The sequence below is a fragment of the Symphalangus syndactylus genome, chromosome 5, assembly GCF_028878055.3.
Source record: "Symphalangus syndactylus isolate Jambi chromosome 5, NHGRI_mSymSyn1-v2.1_pri, whole genome shotgun sequence".
In the NCBI taxonomy this organism is placed as follows: domain Eukaryota; kingdom Metazoa; phylum Chordata; class Mammalia; order Primates; family Hylobatidae; genus Symphalangus; species Symphalangus syndactylus.
Genome location: NC_072427.2, coordinates 85,658,632 through 85,678,953, shown reverse-complemented (window position 1 = coordinate 85,678,953; position 20,322 = coordinate 85,658,632). Strand labels below are relative to the sequence as shown.

The window sequence follows — 20,322 nt, the reverse complement described above, 5'->3', positions numbered from 1 at the left end:
AGCATGCAGCTGAGGTCGGCCCCCTGGGAACAGTGCCACTGCAGCTGCGATGTGCACACGTGAGACCCCCGCCCCAGGCACACCGGAAGGCTGGAAACAAGCCCTGTGTCGCACTGAGGTGAGAGGTGCTTGGACACTCACCCGATGCCCTCCAGAGCCGCTGTGAGGTCAGAGAGGAGCTGATGCCGCCGTGGCAGACAGCACAGGGCAGCTTCCAGAAGGTGGCCAGAAACACTTACTGGGAGGAAAACTTCTCATCTAAAATGTTTTTATTATAAACAAGAGAATACAAAATAGATGAACTAAACATTCAATTCCAGACAGTAGAAAAGAAAACCATGACAAGCCCAGAGGCTGAGGAAGCAGAGCGTTGTTCGAGGGGAGATGAAAGCCAGGCTTGGCAGACGGAAAACAGCTGCTGTGATAAACCCAAGGCCGAAAACCGTCTCTGGGGAGCAGCTCGCGTGGCACCTGGGTGACCTGGCAGCTTTCTGACCTGAAGCCGCCATCCAGAATGTGATTCATCCCCTCTCTGCCCGGAGGATCCATCCCAAGAGGGTCAGGAGCAGCCCAGGGGCCAGATGACCATGGCGTCCCTGGACCATTCTCTGGAGCTGGCAGCCTGGGGCAAGGCACATGGCCTCTCTGTGCAGCACCTGGCCCTTGTGCAACACGGATGGTGGCAGGCTCTGGGCAGAGGAGGGTGGAGAGGCCTAAGGTGCCCATGCTGCTGTGTATGTAGGACGGTGGGGCCCAGCCTGCGCCCCGCAAGCAGGAGCTGAGCCCTGGGCCTGCAGATTCTATGGTGTGTTGGTGCAGGGCTCAGCATCAGCCGTGACGGTCACACTGGCACTCGCTGTCTGTGTCACGCATTCGCATCCACTGTCAGCGCGTCACAGTGGCATTCGCAGTGAGGATGGGGCATTGCCGTTGGCCGGTGTCTCGGAGCACTGGCTGTTGGGCTGGTGCCCCTGGGTTTGCTGCTGGCGTGCTTCTTCTCCCAGCACTCGCCGTTCACGTCCTCTCCGTCCCACACTGGCCTTTGCTGTCTTCTCCACGCGGGTCTTATGGATGCTGTCGGGGCTGTGGAGCATCTGCCCTCCTGGCCCTCCTGCGCCTCGGGCTGTGCTCTGGATGAGTGAGGGCAACGTTAGCTGAGCGAAGGGAGCCTTGAGGCCTTTGCTGCACTTCCCCTAAGGCTGAGGTCCCTGGGGACCACTGAGCCGCCCCCTGGGCCCTCACAGCACTGCCAGTGCCAGAGGGCAGAACTCGGACTGATTCTTGCCTCATCTGCCCTCTGTTCCGAGGAGAACCCTTCTGGACTGGGCCACAAGGAGTCCAGCTGAGGTTCAGAGGGTGGTCAGGGCCCTGGCTGCCCCAAGGGGGTGCTTCTCGGAGCTTTGGGAAGACACCGGAGCCCAAGGGTCTGGACGGCCGTGGCTGAGCTGGGTCTGAGAGGCCAAGGCCAGGAGGGCGTCATATGCACCTGTGTCAGGGCCAGCTGGGATGGGAGACTGAGGCCGGGGTGGGTGTCCGGGGTGCCCCCCACAGCTGTGCTGGGGCAAGTCTGGGGACACCACCTCCTCAGCCCTGTCCAGGAGTGTGGACCCCAGATAGCAATTGTCCAGCGGCCTGGGGCATCCACGGGCCACACGGCAGCACTGAAAACACAGGGCCCTTGCACCCAGGGCAGACCTCAGCACAGTTGGAGACATCACTCCTGCCCTCCTTGTGCTCGGCCCGAGAGCTAGAGCTTGCTCAGCCCCAGGAGGAAGCAGAACCACAGCCTCCAGAACATTGGGGTGACCCCGTCGCTGAGGGTCCCCTGGCCCAAGGCCAGCGTGTGTCTTCTAGGGGAGGAATGACCTCTGGAGCCGCCATCCCCAGCCTCGGCTGTCCAGGGTCCGGGAGCCAAAACTCAGCAGCTGCTGGGTGTGCAGGGAAAGTTGTTTAGATAAAATCCAAACAAGCACCTCATATATTACAGGAGGCTGTAAAACAAACTTAGCCTTGTGCTAATATTTTGGTTTGGTTTCCACTATCCACACCTAGAAGAATGTGAGCGCCATCCCAGCCCGGCGGTCAGTAACATTCCAGGAGCTTTGGAGAGCGTCTGCGTTGCCAGTCAAGAGCCAGGCGCCACGCACCTCAGTCCGGAAGGATCGCTCAGCCTCGGGCTAAAAAAGGGAGAAAGCACAAGCGGACAGCGTCCACAGCCGCGTCTCCAGGCCACAGCGGGCACCGGCAGGGCAGCTGGGAATGGGAAGGGCAGAGGCGGCCAGAAGCTCATGACCTCACTGAAGCCGGCTCTGGCTGTTCTTTCCAAAAATTGTCCCACTCAGCTCCCTGAGTCCCACGGATCAGGCGCCCTTAGCCTGCTGTGCAGGGGGTGGGGGAGACTGAGGCACAGAAGGCCGGGCCCCCCAGGCACCAAGCACGGCCCACGACCCAGAGCCATGGAGTCACCCAGGCTGCGCAGCTGGTGAGAGCAGCCCCAGCTGTGGCGGAGCCACTGGGTTCAAAGCCAGAGTTCCTGCTGCACCCCCGACCCCTGGCCCTGCCATGGAAGGTGCCAGGAGTCATGCTGCCTGGGCTCCTCTTCCCCCAAAAGCCTCTCCTCATGTATGCGTGTGTGTGTGTGTGTGTCAGTGTGTGAGTGCGTGTGAGTGTGTCAGTGTGTGTGTGTGCATGTGTGTCAGTGTGTGTGCGCGTGAGTGTGTGTGTGTGTGTGTGCACGTTTCCCTGCCTGAGTACTGAGCACACCTCCGCACAGGCAACAGCTGCCACCACCTCATGGTCTCCCAGTGGCCACTATGAGGAGGGCAGAGGCCACCGCCTCTAGTCCAGCAGGATAAGGGTCTCCTGACCCCTGGGGGGTGGGCAGAGCAGGGTCGGTGTGCCTCGTGACCCCTGGGGGGTGGGCAGAGCAGGGTCTGTGTGCAGGGTTCCTTGCCGGGCACGTGGCCAGCACTGCAGAAGCTGGCATTGTGGTGGCCCAGACGCCCTGACCCCGTGTTGATGTTTTTGGTGCAGCCCCGCCCGCGTGGCCTTAGGGTGACCTGTGTGACCACAGCCCATGGCAGGCACAGCACAAGGGAGGCCACTTCCAGGCCTAGGGGGTTAGACTGTGGCTTCTGGCACCTGGAGGAGACTCGGCAGCCTGGGGGTGCCACGTGGTCAGGGGTCGAGGCCTCCCCACAGCCCCGTGAACCCCGTCCTGGATGCGGGGCTGCCCGTGGCTGCCACCTGAGCCACAGCCACCAGCCATGCTGCCCCTGAAACGGGGGAGCTAACACGTGGAGGCGTTTTTAAGCTGCTGCGTTTTGGGGTTATTTGCTACACGGCTATAGATGTCTGATATGCTGTGGGGTATGCCTCGAATGTGGGGTATGCCTCGAATGTGGGGTCTGGTTGGCCCTAGGTTAGCATCAAGCTTTGAGCAGCCAGGGCCCCAAAGCCCCCACCCCTGCCCACTGTGGCCACGCGCCTGCAGGACCAGTCCCACCGCTGTGTGAGCCTCGCCTCTGGACACAGGCCCCAGGACCCCGCCACTGAGGCTGGCCTGGCTCCACATCCTCCCGCCCATTCCCATTCAGTGCTGCCGGGCACCGTACCCTCTGCTGCCCGCCAGGACCCGGCTCCTGGCAGGCCTGAGCCCCTTCCCCATCTCCCTTCCCCCTCCCTGAGCCCTCCCGGGCCCGTGGGTGCAGCCTGCTGAGGGTGACTTCTTCACACCCAGGCTCTTGGCTCAGGCTCCTCACCCCTGTCCCTGGGACTTCCTCCTGGCCACACCGTCCTTCCAGCAGTGCTCCCAACACACATGGCCATCCCCGGGGAGTCTTCCGGGCAGCCCTACCCACCATCTCCACCCGCCTCCTTCCCACCTGCTCACCACGAGGTCCTGTTCCCAGCATACGGCCTTGCTGCTGGCCGGGGAGGAGACCTGACTCTTCCTGCGTCACTGTCAGCATCCCCAGGATACAGTGCTGCTGGCCACCCTTTGGAGTCCAACCCTGTCCCGTCCCCACCCGTCCCATCCCCACCTGCCCCGTCCCCCCACCTGCCCCATCCCCCCACCTGCCCCATCCCCCACCTGCCCCATCCCCCCACCTGCCCCATCCCCCACCTGCCCCATCCCCTCACCTGCCCCATCACCCTACCTGTCCTGTCCTCACCTGTCCCGTCCCCACCTACCCCGTCCCCACCTGCCCCGTCCCCTTACCTGTCCTGGTTCTGGTGAGCCTGTCAGGTGACACACCCTGGCTGTCTCCTCCACAGGGCACCCAGTGAAGCTGAGGGAGGACCCTGGGGCTGGGACTCAGTTTCCCCTCCTAGGGGCCCACGAACTGGTCTGGATGTCACAGGCTGCTGAGGGAGGACAGGTCGAGAGCACCATCGAGGGTTAGTCTTGGTCGGCTGGCAGAGGGCTGGCCCAGGGAGCCCCGTCCCTCCCTGAGGTCCCCACCTGCTCAGTACCGTGGCCCGTGGTCCGGGTTTGGCCTGTCCACCAGATCCAGCCCTTCGGCACCCGTGTCCCCAGGGCCCTGGGCTGTGAGGGGGTGTGGAGGGGAAGGAAGGACATTTGGGGGTAGCTGTCACACATGGGAGCATCGCTGACGGAGAAGTTTTCCTATAAATGCAGCTGTGTTCGTGGATGTTCTAAATGGAACTGCCAGCTGGCTTTTGGTTTGTGAGACTTCATTAAAGATTACATTTCTGTTTAGTTATTTATTAGGTGTTTAGCCAATATTTCTAAATAGAGGACATGATGCTGAGACTGGGGCTACGTGGCCATGGATGTGTGAGTGTGCGTGTGCACGTGTGAGCGTGTGCGTGTGTCGTGTGTGAGCACACGAGTGTGTGTGTGTAAGCGTGAGCGTGCGTGTGTCATGTGTGCATGTATAAGTGCGTGTGTGTGTGTGTGTGTCAGAGCATGTGTGCGTGTGTGAGCGTGTCCGCATGAAACAGAGCTTTCTTGTTCTTGAACTTCTGGGGCCCGAGGCGTCCGAATGCTCGAGGAACGATGACCTGCAAAGCAGGATTCCGCAGCAAGTCGGTGCCCGCAGAGGCTGAGCATCAATTTGCTCTTGGAGAATTTTCCACGTTCTTCCATCTCCCCGTTTAGGTGCCAGGTCCCGGCCTGCAGGGTGGGGCCGTCGGCCCTCTGCCACCTGCTTCGTGGTGGGACTCCTGGGCGCCCACAGCCTCCGCCTGGCAGGCCAGCCCAACAGAGCCTGTTTCATCAGATGGTGTTTCCAGGAGCCAAATAACAAATACACTTTCCAGAAAAAGCCAGGAGGAGCAGCTGTCTCCCAACAGGGGAAGGAAAACAAGAGGCCACTGCGGCCCCACTCCCCATGACCACCTGGACCTGCAGCCGGCTCGTGCAAAGGCCCTGGAGCAGTGGCCACTGCTGTCTGTACACCAGGGCCCAGCCTGTGGCCAGACCTGGGGCCAGTGGGTGTGGACTGGAGCCTGGATTGGCTTGGGGCTCTGCCAGCCCCTCCTCTGGTGCCAGGCTGATCTCCCTAGGCCCAGAGGAGGTAAAAACAGAGTGTTTAATGACACCAGGAGCCATCAGCCTTCAACCACTGCCCCCACGGTCTGGGCACTCCAGCCAGCAGCTTGAGGGCCTGGCCCAGGCAGAGGCTGGGGCAATGTGGGATGCCGTGAGGGCTGCAGGCTCTGGTGGGGGCGCAGCTGCCACCTGCCCAGAGGCCATGGCCTCCGCCTCGGGCACCTGCTCCCAGAACAGCCGGCTGCAGGGGAACCTGCCTCCATCACCCCTCAAGCCTGGGCCCTGATGCAGGGCGAGGGGGGAAGCCCCCCAGAGGAAGATGCAGGCTTGCAGGCAGCTGGAGGTCGTGGCCTGAGCTCTGTTGAGACTCGCGTAGGACATTGTGTAGAAAATCTGCTTTTTAAACTCAGCCCTGCTGCAGAGATGAAAGGAGGCTCTGTGCCTGCGGCGCTTTGCTGCCCTTTGGAGTTGGGTGTTGGCTTTGCATGGGGCCAGTGATTCTGGCAAGCTTGGCCTGTCCGCAGAGTCTGCAGCCCTTGCCAGCTGGGGCAAGCTGTGGAACAGGAGCCAAAGACAGGGTCCCAGCCCACCCTCCACAGGGGACCCATGTTGGGAAAGACAAGCGGGGGGCTCGGGACAGGTTCTGCAAACCTTGAGGGGTGGCCACATGGGGTTCCCAGCGTGTGTGACCTGGGGATGCAGCGGCAGGGCAGCTGGCACCATGGGCAGGTAGGTGCAGAGCCAGCGAGGCGCCCAGCAGCAGCCCTGCCCGAACCTCCAGGCCCACCTGCCTCCTTTCCCAGCCTCAGTGGGGAAGGTGGAGACTTTCAGGCCCCTGGAGTCTGACCAAGGCCCCAGCTCCAGTGCAGGACCCATTGGCCAAGATGCAGGGGAGAGAAAGGGCCCCCCTCTGAGGTCCTCAGGAGGCTGGGGAGGAGCGCTGGGGGCCGCTCAGTGGTGAGGTCTGTTCTGCCTGCCCCTGCCTGCCCCCCTCACTGAACAAGGGCATCCAAGGGCACATCAAAAAGATCCCAGAGTGGCTCTGGGTGGAACAAGAAACAGACCCAAGAGGGGTCTTTGCTGCCTCCGCCTGGCCTGCTCCAGAAGCCGCTGGTTGTGGGTCTGAGTGCCCGAGGGCAGGCTGGCGGCTGCTGACCCCTCAACCTCCAGCCATCAGGCAGCGGTTGGCACAGCCTCCTCCAGGTCCCTGGGCTCCTTTCAGCTCTATAACCTGGGAAAGAGCTCACAGGGCACGAGCTCAGCCCTGTCGCCTCCAGGAGTCTCACCCTGTATTTTTTGTCTGCATCTTCAGCTTTGCAGGTGCCCTGAGGATGAGGTGCTGCTGCTGGGTGTTTTTTAAAGCGCCTTGGAGAAGGCTGAGCAGCTGGTGCCAGGCCAGGCATCTCTAGCCCTGAGCAGGGAGATCCCTTCCGGCCGTGGTCCAGGAGCCTGGGGCTGGGGCTGGTCTGGGGGCTCTGGGCCACCTGCACCCTGGGGACTGCTCTGGAGGCTGCCCTGGTCCCCTGTTCCCTGTGGCAGGAGGAAGGGGCTGTGGGGTGAGCCTCGAACCCTCCCTGGGTGAGCAGATGACCCCATGTGGGAGAGGCCAGGCCCTGGTGTTTGCACGGCCTGGTCAAGGCCACCCTGGCTGGGCAGGTGCAGGTGCATCTGGAGGCCGTCGTGAGACTCCCTGCCCAGGACTGGACACAGGCTGGACATGCTGCCCCCGCAGACACAGCTCCCCAGGAGCCTCATGCCACTGGGAGGAAGGTGGGTGGGGTGGGTGCCACGGGAGGAAGATGGGGTGGGTGCCATGGGAGGAAGATGGGGTGGGTGCCATGGGAGGAAGATGGGGTACTCTGGGAGGATAGTGGGTGCCCCTGGAGGAAGGCGGGTGCCCCAGGAGGAAAGTAGGTGCCTGGAAAGAAGGTGGGTGCCCTGGGAGGAAGGCACCCGGGTATCCCTAGAGGAAGGCGGGTCCCTGTGGAAGAAGGTAGGTATGCTGGGGAGGAAGGTGGGTGCCCCGGGAATTGTGGTGCTCTGGGAGGAGGGTGGGTGCCAAGGTTCAGAGTTGCTCAGAGCTGTGATTTGCTCAGCCCTGAGCAGCTGGGAATGGGGGTGCTCAGCCCGATGCCAGCTCTGTTCCTGCTCTCGGAGATGGGGCCCTGAGTCCTGTTTCTGCTGCTGGGCTGAGCAGGGTGGCAGGGCAGGGCCAGGGCGAGGCCTCAGGGCTGCCTCCACAGCAGGCGAGAGGGAGCCACCGTCCTGATGCCCCTGCAGCTCTGGGAGCTGGGCCACGGGCCGCTTCCTCCTCCCCCGGCGATGGGGGTTGCTCACATCAGCCCTGCAGGGGAGCAGCCGACGGGGCTGAGTGGCAGCAGCTGTGTGGGCTTCCTGCTTCTCCCTCAGTGGTGGGCTGGGTCTGAGGCAGCACACCCAGCTGCGTGGGGCAGGCCCTGGGCCCATCTCACAGCCAGGAGGGGGAGCACAGGCTGAAGTTGCCCCTTGGGAGGTGGCACCAGACTGCAGCCTCCACAGTGGCTGCGGTGTCAGGGGAGGCCCGGGCCTGTGGCAGATGATGCCACGTGGCTGCTCAGGTCCCATAGCCCTGCTGGTTCAGACGCCAGCGCCGTGTGGACTCTGATGCCTTGCTGGCCTGATGCCTAGCTCTCCCTCCACCCCACCCAGGGCCACGAATGCTGTGCCGTAGAGGCGTCCCTCAGGCAGTGGTGGTGGCAGTGGAGACAGCCTGGCCTCCCTCCTGCACACCCTCGCTGTCCCTGCTATGTGGAGCTCTCCCCGCACCAGGCCATGGGCTGGCAGCAGGGACAGTAGCCAGAGTCTGGTCTGCCCCCTCTGGACCTCCTGCGCCCCAGTCCCCATCTTCTGAGGGTGGAAGGGGTCCCCTGGCCTGGGCCCCATCAGGCACCTTCCGGCCTCCCTGGGACGGGGAGAGACAGGTGCGCAAGCAGCGGGGGCTCAGCCAGGCTGAGCTCAACCTCTGACCCTGCAGGGAGTGGTTTGGGGACCCCCGGCCTCAGTTTCCCTCATCTGAAACAGGAACCTGGACCACATGTCCTTGGAGCCTCTGCCCATACCACAGTCCTTGATCCACACTCCAGAGGGCTTGGCAGGGAGCCTGGTGGGATGGTGCCCTGTCCCCTCACCTTGGCAGGGAGCCTGGTGGGATGGTGCCCTGTCCCCTCACCTTCGTAGGGAGCCTGGCAGGATGGTGCCCTGTCCCCTCGCCTTGGGCTGGGAGCTTCGCAGGGGGGAGCAGCTTCTGTGCTTTGTGCCAGGAGCCTCTTGGAGAAGGCACTGTGTGCCACCCTACCTCTCCCAGGAGAACAGGGCTGGTAACATGGGCCTGGCTCCCTGAAGACGGTGGGGGAGGCATGGCCAGAGCTGCTTCCCAGGCCAGTTCTGCCTACCTCTCGCCCAAGACAAGCCCCGTGCAGAGCAACGGCTCACGAGACAGCAGCCCAGGGGGCCCTTCCGGTCTCAGAAGAGAAAAGGGGAATAGGAACCCTTCACTCTTGTCTGTTTCTGCCAGCCAGGGTTCCAGGGCTCTGGGGCTCTGTGCAGGGTCGGGGGTCGCGTCTGTGTGGATCCCGGGAACCTGACAAAAGGCCAGGCTGTGCGGCACCATCTTGGCCATGGGGCCAGTCCTGGGCGTGCCCAGCGCCTGGGACCCCCGACCGGGCAGCACGGCGGCTCTGCGCAAACGTCCCCCTGCAGGGTCAAGCAGAACTGTGGTCGCTGCAAGGCTGCCTGGCACCTCAGCACCTCGGCCCTCGCTGCCCACAGGAATCTGTCAGGAGCCCCACCCCACCCACGCTGGCGCCCCTGGGCTGGGCATGGCGCTGGGCAGAGGCTCATGAATCTGTTGAGTGGATGGACAGACACAGCCCACAGGTGAGCGATGGCTTTGCCAGTGTGAACCTGTGTTCCTGCAAGGCTGCTTTAAATTGCTTTTGGATAAATTAATTTCCCACTGACTTGTTATATTTTCAGAAACACTTTCTCTGTTTTCACTCATGATTGAGCTTTCCATCGGCCGTGGCCCCCACGTGTAGCAGGCACCTGCAGGCTGCCCGTCTTCACCACATGTGCTCCCCACCTAAGCGATGCGGAGAGGCCGCTGTGGGGGTCACCTCTACTCAAGGAAAAGGACAGGGCTGGAGGCCGGAGCCCTGAGTTCAAGCCCCACGTTGGCCGTGGCTGTGCGGTCTCCTCCTGGGTAGGGTGTTGGCCACTTCTCAGGGCACCTGGCTGGAGCCTCATTCACTGTGAAGTGACCGCAGATGTCTGAGGAAGAGGCATCTGCTCCTTCAGGTCCCTCTGCTCAGCAGGTACCGGGCACCTCTTCGGAGCTGGAGCTCTCAGTCGGCAGACACTTGGAGGCCAGGGACGGTCAGGCCTCAGAGCAGAGCTGGAAGACAGACGGCATCAGACAAACATCATGTGGCTCTGCAGGAGCGGGGGCCTCCAGGACGGAGAGGCTGGGCTGTGTTGGTGGCAGGTGGCCGGGAGGATGCCCCAGGGACCTCACAGCTGTTGTTGCACCCCTAAAACTCACTCTGCCCAGAGTCCTTAGGGAGTCCTTGCTGCACAGGTGCTGGTGCTGCTGTCCGAGTCACTGTGTGCAGCTTAGCCAGGCAGGAATATTTACACCACAGTAACTGGCAAACACTGCACACGGGCAGCCAGGTGTCGGATGGGCACCCTGGCACTGGAGATTTCACTGGCCAGACCCCCGCCCCCAATTCCACAGGAAACCCCAGAAGGACAGTGCTCATGGTCCTGCCCTGGTGACTCTCAGTCCATTCCTGGGTCACAGCGGTGCCCCACGCAGGCTGCCCCACAGGGACTCCATCCTGGGCGCCATGCTGGCATCTCTCCCCCAAGTTCCTGTGTCATGGGCATTAACACAGTGAGGACAACACCTCCAGGCACCCATGCTGGGCGTGGAGCACGGATGGGAAGGCTGCGAGTCCTGAGGGCTGCTTGTTACGTGGCCTGGCCCCGCCCATCCCCACCTCCGGGGTCAGGGAGTTGCTTGCTGCTGCCGCAGAGGACGAGTGATTGCAGGCACCTGTGCGTCTCACGTGTGACACCTTCTTACCAAACTCGCAAAACCTGCGGAGCCTCGGGTTCCCAGCAAGCTGCCTCTGCCAGCCAAGGAAGAGCATTCTGGAAACTGCTGCTGAGGCTGCTGCACTTCCTCGCCCACACTCAGCACTTCCAGCGTGACCACCCCTTTGTCCGGGCGGACCCTCCAGTCGGGGAGCCAGGGCTCAACAGAAACCTGTCCTGGGCTTGCACCCAAATTAACCGAAAACCTGTATTCACACAAAACCTGGGAGTGGATGTGGAGAGACGCTGGTTTGTAACCCCCTACGCACTGGAGAGAACTCAGGTGCCCATCACCGGCGAGGGGATAAAACAGCTGTGGCCCCCCCATACCGCGGGATCTTGGGGGCAAAAGGCAGGCGCTGGTCCTTCGCAGCACAGGCGAGTCCCAAGCGCGCCTAAGTGGAGGAAGCCAGACGGGCCGCATCCTGTGAGACCTCATTTCTGTAACTTCCGGAAAAGGCAAAACTTTGGCGACAGAGCAGAGACATAAATCGGATCCAAAACCAGACCCTGCAGATTTCCGCGGTGCCTCAGCCTAAGCTTCTGCGCAAGCCGAAGCCTGGACCCCGCGAGCACTCATGGCTCTTCTGCCGGGGGGTGTCTGTGACTTCAAGTGCACCCTGAGAAGAAGCCCTCCGTCACTCGTCCAGGGGGACTGGCGGTAGGTGGCCAGGCTGGTGCCCCTGACGACACACACCGAGGATGCTCTCCACCCTATCGGCTTCCTTTCTTGGCGTGGTGGCTCCTGCCCAGTGACTCACGCACAGAGAGTGGTAGGAAGCCAGGGAGGACGGGCTGGCGGAGCTCTGAGCCAGGAGCACGGACACCAGCGTGGGCCAGGGCCTGTGGGGCGGGAGAGGCCGGGAGGCAGCGTGGGCTCTGAGGCTGGGCCTTGGCCGCTCTCGCTCAGCTGGGGGCCTGGTAGCAGCAGGGACGTACACAGACGTGGAGGGGCATCCGGGCAGGAGCCGTGGACATGGGAGCCCCACACGCCTGAGGGCATGGCGTCCATGTGGCCACCGGGGGCCAGGATGCAGCTGGTTTGCGGCTAAACCAGAACTGCAATCGGGGTCTCCTGAATTCCCCAGGCTCGTGCTCCCACCCCCCAGCCCACGAGTGCCTGCAGAGGAAGGCGACCCTGGATCCAGCCACAGCAGCAGGGGGTGGGTCTGGCAGCCCATGTCCCTGCGTGGAGGTCCCGGGAGGACCGGCCCCATGCAGGGCACCCATGCTGGGACAGTGGATCCCGAGATGCTGAGTGGGGGCAACAGGCCTGGAGGCGCTGCTCTGCACCCCTAGAACTTGGTCTCAGCCCTGAGCTTGCCAGGATGGCCAGGTGTGAATGCGGCCAGGCTGAAGGCCCAGCGTCCCATGCAGCTACTGAGTCAGCTCTGCTCACCTGGGGGCTGCTGCCCCTCCAGGTAGTGTTGTCCCAAGCCCGTAGTCAGTCCTGCCTGGGGTCTGGCGTCTGCCCTGCTAACTCTCCTGTGAGTGGGCTGGGCACGGGGGCTGAACACCTGTGTCTGCACCTGCCCCAGCCCCCTTAGGCCTCCAGGGAGCTGCTCTAGAAGGTCCAAGAGCCAGCACCACGGCCAGCTGCTCTGTCCTCACAAGAGGCCGTGATACAGCCTGGACACCCAGGGGCTGAGAAGGGGGCTGGGGAGGGGCCTGGGGAAGATCTGGGGAGGGGCTGGGGAGACTGCTGGGGAGGGGTCAGGGAGGGGGGCTGGGGAGGGGCTGGGGAGGGAGCTGGGGAGGGGCTGGGGAGGGAGCTGGGGAGGGAGTTGGGTGGGGAGCTGGGGATGGGCTGGGGAGGGAGCTGGGGAGGGGCTGGAGGCCACTCAAGTTAGCACGAAGAAGATGCCGGTTTGTGTGGAGGTGCAGGGAGTGCCCTGCCTGCTGGCACGCCCTTGACGCGCAGACAGGGAGATGCTGAGTGGACTTGATCAGAACAGCCCCTGCGGGCATTCACACCACCTCCTGGGGTCACGCCTAGTGGAAGGGAGGCCCAGCAAGGAGACCTTGACCTCGCTGGCCCTGGGGCTGGGACCGGCGCCCTGGACAGTGTCCACTCTCCCATTTCCATGGAACCACTATCCTCTCGGGCCTCCCCAGCTGCCAGCACACGCCCTGGAGTAGAGCCCTGTGAGGGGCCTGCCGCGTGCAGGGGCAGGGGTGTATCACGTGGGGTGGGACGCGGCTCATCTCTGGGCCTGGGGCCCCACTACCGCCCTCTTAGGGCAGCGAGCTGCCTCCCAGTCCCCACGGCCTCTGCTTGGGATGTGGGGCCTGGCCCGTTCCTGCTACCAAAACCCAACTCAAGAGTTTTCCCAGGTGCCCCCGGGACCCGTAAAGGCTCGAAGGAAGCCAGGTTGGTGCCAGGCCCAGCTCTGTCTCCTGCCTGCTGGGTGCCTGCTTGGGTTGCCCCCTCATCCGGAAGGGGTGCCAAGTGCCAGGACAGCGCCCCAGGTCCAGGGCACTCACGGGTGACAGCATCCTCCAGGTGTGGACTACAGGGTAGTCGGGCAGCTGGGATCCTGCTCCTGGCCCAAGCGCAGCGGAAGGGACAGAGCCAGACCCTCCAGCCACCCCCTCCAGGCTGTCTCCTTGTCCTCAGAGTGGGCAGAAGATCCCTGCCCTCCCCACCTCCCTGCTGTGGGGTCAGCTAAGACAGTGGGTGTGGGACCTTCCATGAGAACAGCCCCCTGTTAATAAAATGAGACTCAAAGGAGTGAGAGCACTTCGGGGGGCCGGGTTTTTCAGGCAAAGATTGCACCAGGCAGGGGGCCGAGACTTTGGAGAGGACCTGGCTGGAGGCCTCGTCTGCACACAAGGAAAACAAAGTCTGCAAAGGAAAACAAAGGCTCAAAGACAGGGCAGAGCTCAGACCCTCAGTTCCCAAAGTGGTGCCCCCACCCCTCCCAGGACTGTGTCCACACAGTGGTGCCCACCAGGGTGGGCAGGAGGTGTCCATGGACATTACAGCAAGGCCAGGGGCCGAGAGGGAAGGTTCAGGGAAGACAGGCCAGCTCGAGGGGATCACAGAGGCTGCCCTGGCCTTGTTCCTAGCGTACAAAATAGAACTGATAGCTGCAGGCAAAGCCAGGCACAGCCCAGCACAAAGACAGACAGCTGAGGAACTGTGCTGCCCCAGTAGTTAAGGGCCAGAAAGATCATTTTTAAAGATGTCAGGGTTGGCTGCCAGAATCCTCTTGTACAACATTCCATGACTGGACGTTGGGGACTTGAGTTCCAGGCTGGCTCTGCCCGGCCTTGAAAGCCTGGCTGGGCCTCGGTTGCCTCCTTGGAAAATGAGGGGCTAGACTGAGGCCCTGGGGGTCCTGGCTGTGCCCAAAGCCTGCCGTGCCAGGCCCACGAGGAGAGGTCAGGGCTGGGGGTGCCGAGCCAGCTTCCCCAGGCTCATGGTCGGGTTACCCAGGTGGGAGGGAGGCCTAGCACCTCCCCCACTCTGAGGTCTTGCTTCTAGAATCTCCTGCAGAAACACAAACTCATCTCACTACACTGTAAACACAACATCCTTGGAATTGGAAATCAATGGCAGATGCAGGCAGATTCGGTCTCCGAAGCCACAGAGGGGCTGGGAGCCGACCGGAGCCAGGAGTTGCCATGGGAGGTGGGTGCCTGGGAGCCCCAGCACAGAGGTGGCCCCTCTCAGACCAGGCTGGGCCACAGCATCTGTGGGCCCCTCCACGCCCCCTCCCATCCGTGCTGGCCCCATCAGCCTGGGCTCGCAGCTGGACTGCTCCCTGGGTGGGGGCACCAGGGCCCACCGTGGTATGGCCTGGCATTGGTGCAGGCTTTTAAGCATAGATGGCATCTTTAACAAAAATGATCTCTCACAGAATGTTTTTAAATTAAAATATAATTCACATACCTTGGAATTTACCCCTTGAAAGTCCAGGCAGTTCAGCAGCATCTGGTCCACTCCCACTGTGGTGCAGTGCCAGGGTCAGCCGGCCCACCGCCCACGGGAGAAACAGCATCCCCACAGCCAGCCCTCCTGTGCCCCCTCCTCCCAGCCCCTGGCAGCCCTTGCCTCTGTGCGTTTCCCATGGATGAGGTCATAGAGCGCGTGGCCTTCCACGTCTGCCTCTTCTGGGCAGCAGCATGGTGGGTATTTCTGAGGCTCCTCCGTGTCATTCCACCCGTCAGTACTTCATGCCTCTCGAGGATGGGCCACATTTTTAACCTGTCCATCAGCTGACGGACATTTGGGCTGATTTTATCTTTTGGCTATGATGAATAATGCTGTGACAACATTGATTCACAAGTTTTGTGTGGACTTGTTTTCAATTGTCTTGAGTATCAGCCTAGATGTAGACTTCCAGGGTTATACGGTGATATAGTTCAAATGCACGTCCTTGCCAAGTCTCATGTTGAATTGTGTTCCCCCGTGTTGGAGGTGGGGCCTGGTGGCAGGTGTTTAGGTCACGGGCGTGACTCCCTCAGGAATGGTTTGAGCCATCCCCTTGGTGAAGAGTGAGCTTTCACTCTGGGTTCCTGTGAGATCTGATGTTTAAACATGTGTGGCACCTCCCCTACCCCGCTGCTCCCGCTTTCACCATGTGACTCATCCGCTCCCCCTTCACCTTCCGCCGTGAGTAAGAGCTTCTTGAGGCCTCCCTGGAGGAAGAAGCCCTTATGCTTCCTGTACAGCCTGCAGAACTGTGAGCCAGTTAATCCTCTTCTCTTATAAATGGCCTGGTCTCAGGTATTTATAGCTCCGTAAAAACAGCTTAACACATATGGTAACTCTATGTCTAAGCATACAAGATTAAAATTAAAAAAATACATTCACACCATCTTCTATATTGACCTCCATGGTTACCTTTACTAGTGTTTCTTTCTTCAAGTTGATGTAAGTGGCTGTCTAGTGTCCTTACATTTCAGCCTGTGGGCCTGTCTGTAGTATCTGGTCTGCTAGTGATGAATTATCTCAGATTTTGTTTAAAAACTTAAAAAAATTGATATATAGTATGTATACACACACATATATAATTGTATTTATATTTAGAATTTTTAATATATATAATTTTATATATAATACATGGTATTTATATAATTTTATTTATATTTTATCATTTTATTTTGTTGTTTATTTATTTGTATTAATTTCTCCTTCACTCCTGAAGGACAGCTATACTATTATACAATACAATTCTCGGTTGGCAGTCTTTTTCTTTCAGCACTTTGAATATGTCATCCCACTGCTTTCTGGCCCCATGATTTCTAATAAGTCATCTGTTAATCTTATTTAGGATTCCTTGTATGAGATGAGTCCCTTCTCTCTTGCTATTTTTAGAATTCTCTCTGCTTTTCACATTTCACAGCTTGACTATGATGTGATTGGGTGTGGATCTCTCTGAGTTTATTTTACTTGGCGTTTGTTGAGCATCTAGGATGTGTAGATTAATGTTTTCATTAAAGTTGAGTTGGCTGTTACTTTTTCAAATATTCTTTCTTCCCTTTCCTCTGTCTCCTCTCCTTGTGGGACTTCATGATGTGTGTGTTTGTATGGTTGATGGTGTCCTAGAGGTCTCTGAAGGTTCTGTTCATTTTTCGTCATTCATGTTGTTGTTGCTGTTCTGTTTCTCAAGCTGGACAGGCTGACCTGTCTTCTAGTTTGTTGATTCTTTCTTCTGCCTGCTCAAATTTCTGGTGAACCCCTACAATGAAGGCTTCATTTGAGTTATTGTACTTTTCAACTCCAGAATTTTTTTAAAGAAATAATTTACATCTCTTTGTTGTATTTTCTACTTGGTGATACACTGTTCTCATACTTTCTTTTAGTTCTTTATACATAATTTCCTTTAGTTCTTTGGACCTATTTAAAGCAACTGATTTAAAGTCTTTGTCCAGTAACTCTAATCTCGGCTTTCTCAGGGACAGATTCTATTGTTTGCTTTTTTCCCCATGTTTGAGACTTTTTAAAATTTCTTTGTATATCTCTAAAACTCTTTTTTGAAAACTGGACATTTAATATAATAGAATGTTGTAATTCTAGAAATCAAATTCTCTTCCCTTCCCAGAGTTTGTTGTTTCTACTTGTTATTGTTGTTGTTTGTTTAGTGATTACTGGACAAATTCTGTCGAGTCTGTATTCTTTGTCATGTGTGCCCACTGAAGTCTCTGCTCGCTTAGCTTAGTGGCCATCGAATAACTGGGCAGAGATTTCCTTAAGCATCTGGAACTGAAGAGTCTCTCCATCTTTGCCGAGGAGCTCCGTGCAGTCATGGGGCATGCCGTCCACACTCAGCCAGGCAGCTGTCAACTCTGCCTCAGCCTTCGCTGCCTGCCTAACGATTAGTAGGAGATGAGCACATGGTCTTCTCAAGCCGTTACTGAGCACGTGTACAGCCCTGGGCACGAGCACGGCCTTTGAGGTTCCCAGGAGTATGCAGGAGCTTTTCAGATCTCCCTGTGCATGTCCCATTCCCCCAGATTTTCCTGTTAAACATTTTTGTTAGCCCGTTTCCCCCCCAACCTGTTATCCACTGCCTCAGGCACCTGCAATGTTAAATAATTGCCTGTTGTTTTTTGGTTTTCTTTCTTCTTCTTTTTAACAAATGCCCCTGGGGAAATGGCTGTTCCTGCTGGTTAAGCTCCAAGTCAATCAGGCAAAGGTAGTCTTGCAAGTAGAGTCTTCCACGGAACAGAGAGGCAGCTCAGATAATGACAGTTCTCTGGGAAGCGGCTCTGGGGGAGCTCGGCTTCAGTTCTCCACCCCAGTGGCTGCCAGGCTATTGCTTTTCACTGGAATTTCATTCCTCATTGCAAATCTTTGGTTAATTTCCAGAGGTCTGAAAAAGCTGATTCTGATCATTTTTGCCAGTGTTCTCATTGCTTTTATCAATGAGGCTTTTTGGACGTCCTTATCCTACCATTTTGCAGTCGTCATTGTCTAGAATTTTAAAAACAGAGGTAATAGTGACGTGAAATAAACACACTTCTAAAGCATGCAATTTGACAGGTTTTGACATGTGTACACTTATGAAACCATCACCACAGTCAAGATAACCTGTGCAGCACCCCTAACATTCCCTCTTATCCCTCTGTGCAACCCTGTCCCCCTTCTGCCCTCCGCGTAACCCCATCCCCAGGCAACCACTGATCTGTTTCTGTCACTATAGATTAGTTTGCATTTTCTAGAAACTTGTGTCAGTGGAATCATCCAGTATGGTTTTTTTTTTTGGGGGGGGGGTTTGTTTGTTTTTGGTCTGGCTCCTGTCACTCAGCATGATTATTCTGAGATCCATCTGTGCCGCTGTGTGGATCAATGTGGCATATTCCTATTAGGATTCCATTGTAAGGAGAGACTGCAGTGACTATTCTGAGATCCGTCTGTGCTGCTGTGTGGATCAATGTGGCATATTCCTATTAGGATTCCATTGTGTGGAGAGACTGCAGTTTGTTTACTGGTTCCCCTGTTGCTGGATATTTGAGCTGTTTCTAGTCCGTGGCCACTGCAAACAAAGCTGCTGTGAACATTTGTGAATATTTGTAGACAAGTCTTTGTATGGACGTATATGCTTTCATTTCCCTTGATGAAAAACTTAGGGTCAAAGGTCTGGATCCTGTGGGAGGCATATCATTAACTTTTTTTTTTTTTTTTTTTTTTTTTTGAGACAGAGTCTCGCTCTCGCCCAGGCTGGAGTGCAGTGGCGCGATCTCGGCTCACTGCAAGCTCTGCCTCCCAGGTTCACGCCATTCTCCTGCCTCAGCCTCCCGAGTAGCTGGGACTACAGGCACTCGCTACCATACCCGGCTAATTTCTTTGTATTTTTAGTAGAGATGGGGTTTCACCATGTTAGCCAGGATGGTCTCGATCTCCTGACTTTGTGATCTGCCTGCCTCGGCCTCCCAAAGTGCTGGGATTACAGGAGTGAGCCACCGCACCTGGCTGCATATCATTAACTTTTTAAGAAATTGTCAAACTGCTATTAAAAGTGGCTGTTCCATTTTCCACCCCCACCAGCAGTGTCAGTTTCTCCACGTCCTCAGTTGTTTGATATCTTGGTCTGCTCAGGCTGCTCTAGCAAAATACCACAGAAAGGGGGTGGGGGGTTAAACCACAAAAATTAATTTTCCCACCATTCTAGAGGCTGGAAGTCCCTGACCAAAGTGCTGCTAGATTTGATTCCCAGTGAGGGCTCTCTCCTGGCTTGTTGACAGCCACCTCCTTGCTGTAACCTCACAGGGCCTTCACAAGTGCACACATGCAGAGAAAAAAGAGCAAACTCTCTGGTGTCTCTTCTCATAAGGACACTAATCCTATTGGATCAGGGCCCCACCTCTAGGACCTCATTTTACCTTAATTGCTTCCTTAAAGGCCCATCTCCAATACAGCCCCACTGGGGGCTAAGGCTTCAGTATACAAATTTTGGAGGGACACAGACATTCAACCATGACACTCCACATCCTCATCAACACTTGATACTGTCAGTCTTTTTCATTTTAGCCATTTTAATGCATGGACAGTGGCATTTCATGGTGGTTTTAATTTCCCTGGTAACTAATGATGTCGATCATCTTTTTTTGTGTTTTGATCTGAATTTCTATGTCTTCTTTGAGGGATTTTCTGTTCAAATCTTTTGCCCACTTTTTAATGGTGTTATTAGTTTTCTTATTATTGAATTTTGGGAGTTCTTTAAGGCATGCTGGAGTCTTATCAGATTCATCATTTGCAAATATTTTCTCCTACTTTGTTGCCAATCTCTTCATTCTCTTAAACATGTCTTTTGTAGAGCAGAAGTTTTACATTTTGATGAATTCTAGTTTATTCATTTATTTTGGTGTTGAATTTAAGAAATTTCTGCCTAACCTAAAAAGATTTTCTCATATGTTTTCTTCTGGAAGTTTTATAGTTTTAGGTTTTACGTTTAGACCTATAATCCACTTTGAGTTCATTTTTTATACACCCCTGGGGTATAGATAAATGTTCCTTCTTCCATGTGGCTAGTCAGTTGTTTTAGCACTGCTTGTTGAAAAGACTCTCTTTTCTTCACTGAGAGTCTTTTGTCAAAAACCAATTGTCCATGTGTGTATGGCTGTATTTCTGAGCATTTCATAAACACACTATCTTGGTTACTACAGCTTTATCATGTCTAAAAATCAGCTAGTGTAAATCCTCCAACTTTGCTCTTCCAAAGATGTTCTGGTTGTTACAGGGGCTTTGCCTGTCTATATGAAGTTTAGAATGAGTTTGTCAAATCCTCTTCCAAAAAAAAAAGCCTTTTGAGACTTCAGTTGGGATTTTGCTGAATGTGTAGATCAATTTGGGGATAACTTAGATCTTACACACGTGGAGCCTCAGCCCATGAAGATGGTGTAAGTTTTTATTTCTTATGTCCTCTTTCGTTTTTCTCAGCAATGTTTTCTCATTGTATGTGTGCAAGTCTTTCACACCTTCTATCAGATTTATCCCTAGTTCATAATTTTGATGTTATGACAAGTGTGTTGTTCTTTCCATTTTAATTTCTGGCTGTCCATTGCTGGGGTATGGAAATGCAGTGACTCTTGGCATTGATCTTGACCTTGCAACCTTGTGATGCTCACTCCTCACTCTAGCAGCTTTTTCTTTTGTGAATTCCATTAGATTTTTTTGCATAGATGAACTTGTCTTCTGCAAATAAAGACAGTATTATTCT

At 56.8% G+C, this 20,322-nt stretch overlaps 1 long non-coding RNA gene across 1 annotated transcript; it reads right to left on the bottom strand.

The window, feature by feature from the left end:
* Window positions 1–9,504: 9,504 nt before the first annotated feature.
* Window positions 9,505–14,834, bottom strand: LOC129481934 (uncharacterized). Its single transcript, XR_008657552.2, has 2 exons — window positions 14,550–14,834; window positions 9,505–9,950 (listed from the first exon to the last, which is right to left on the bottom strand). It is a non-coding gene; the product is annotated as an uncharacterized lncRNA (long non-coding RNA).
* Window positions 14,835–20,322: the final 5,488 nt, after the last annotated feature.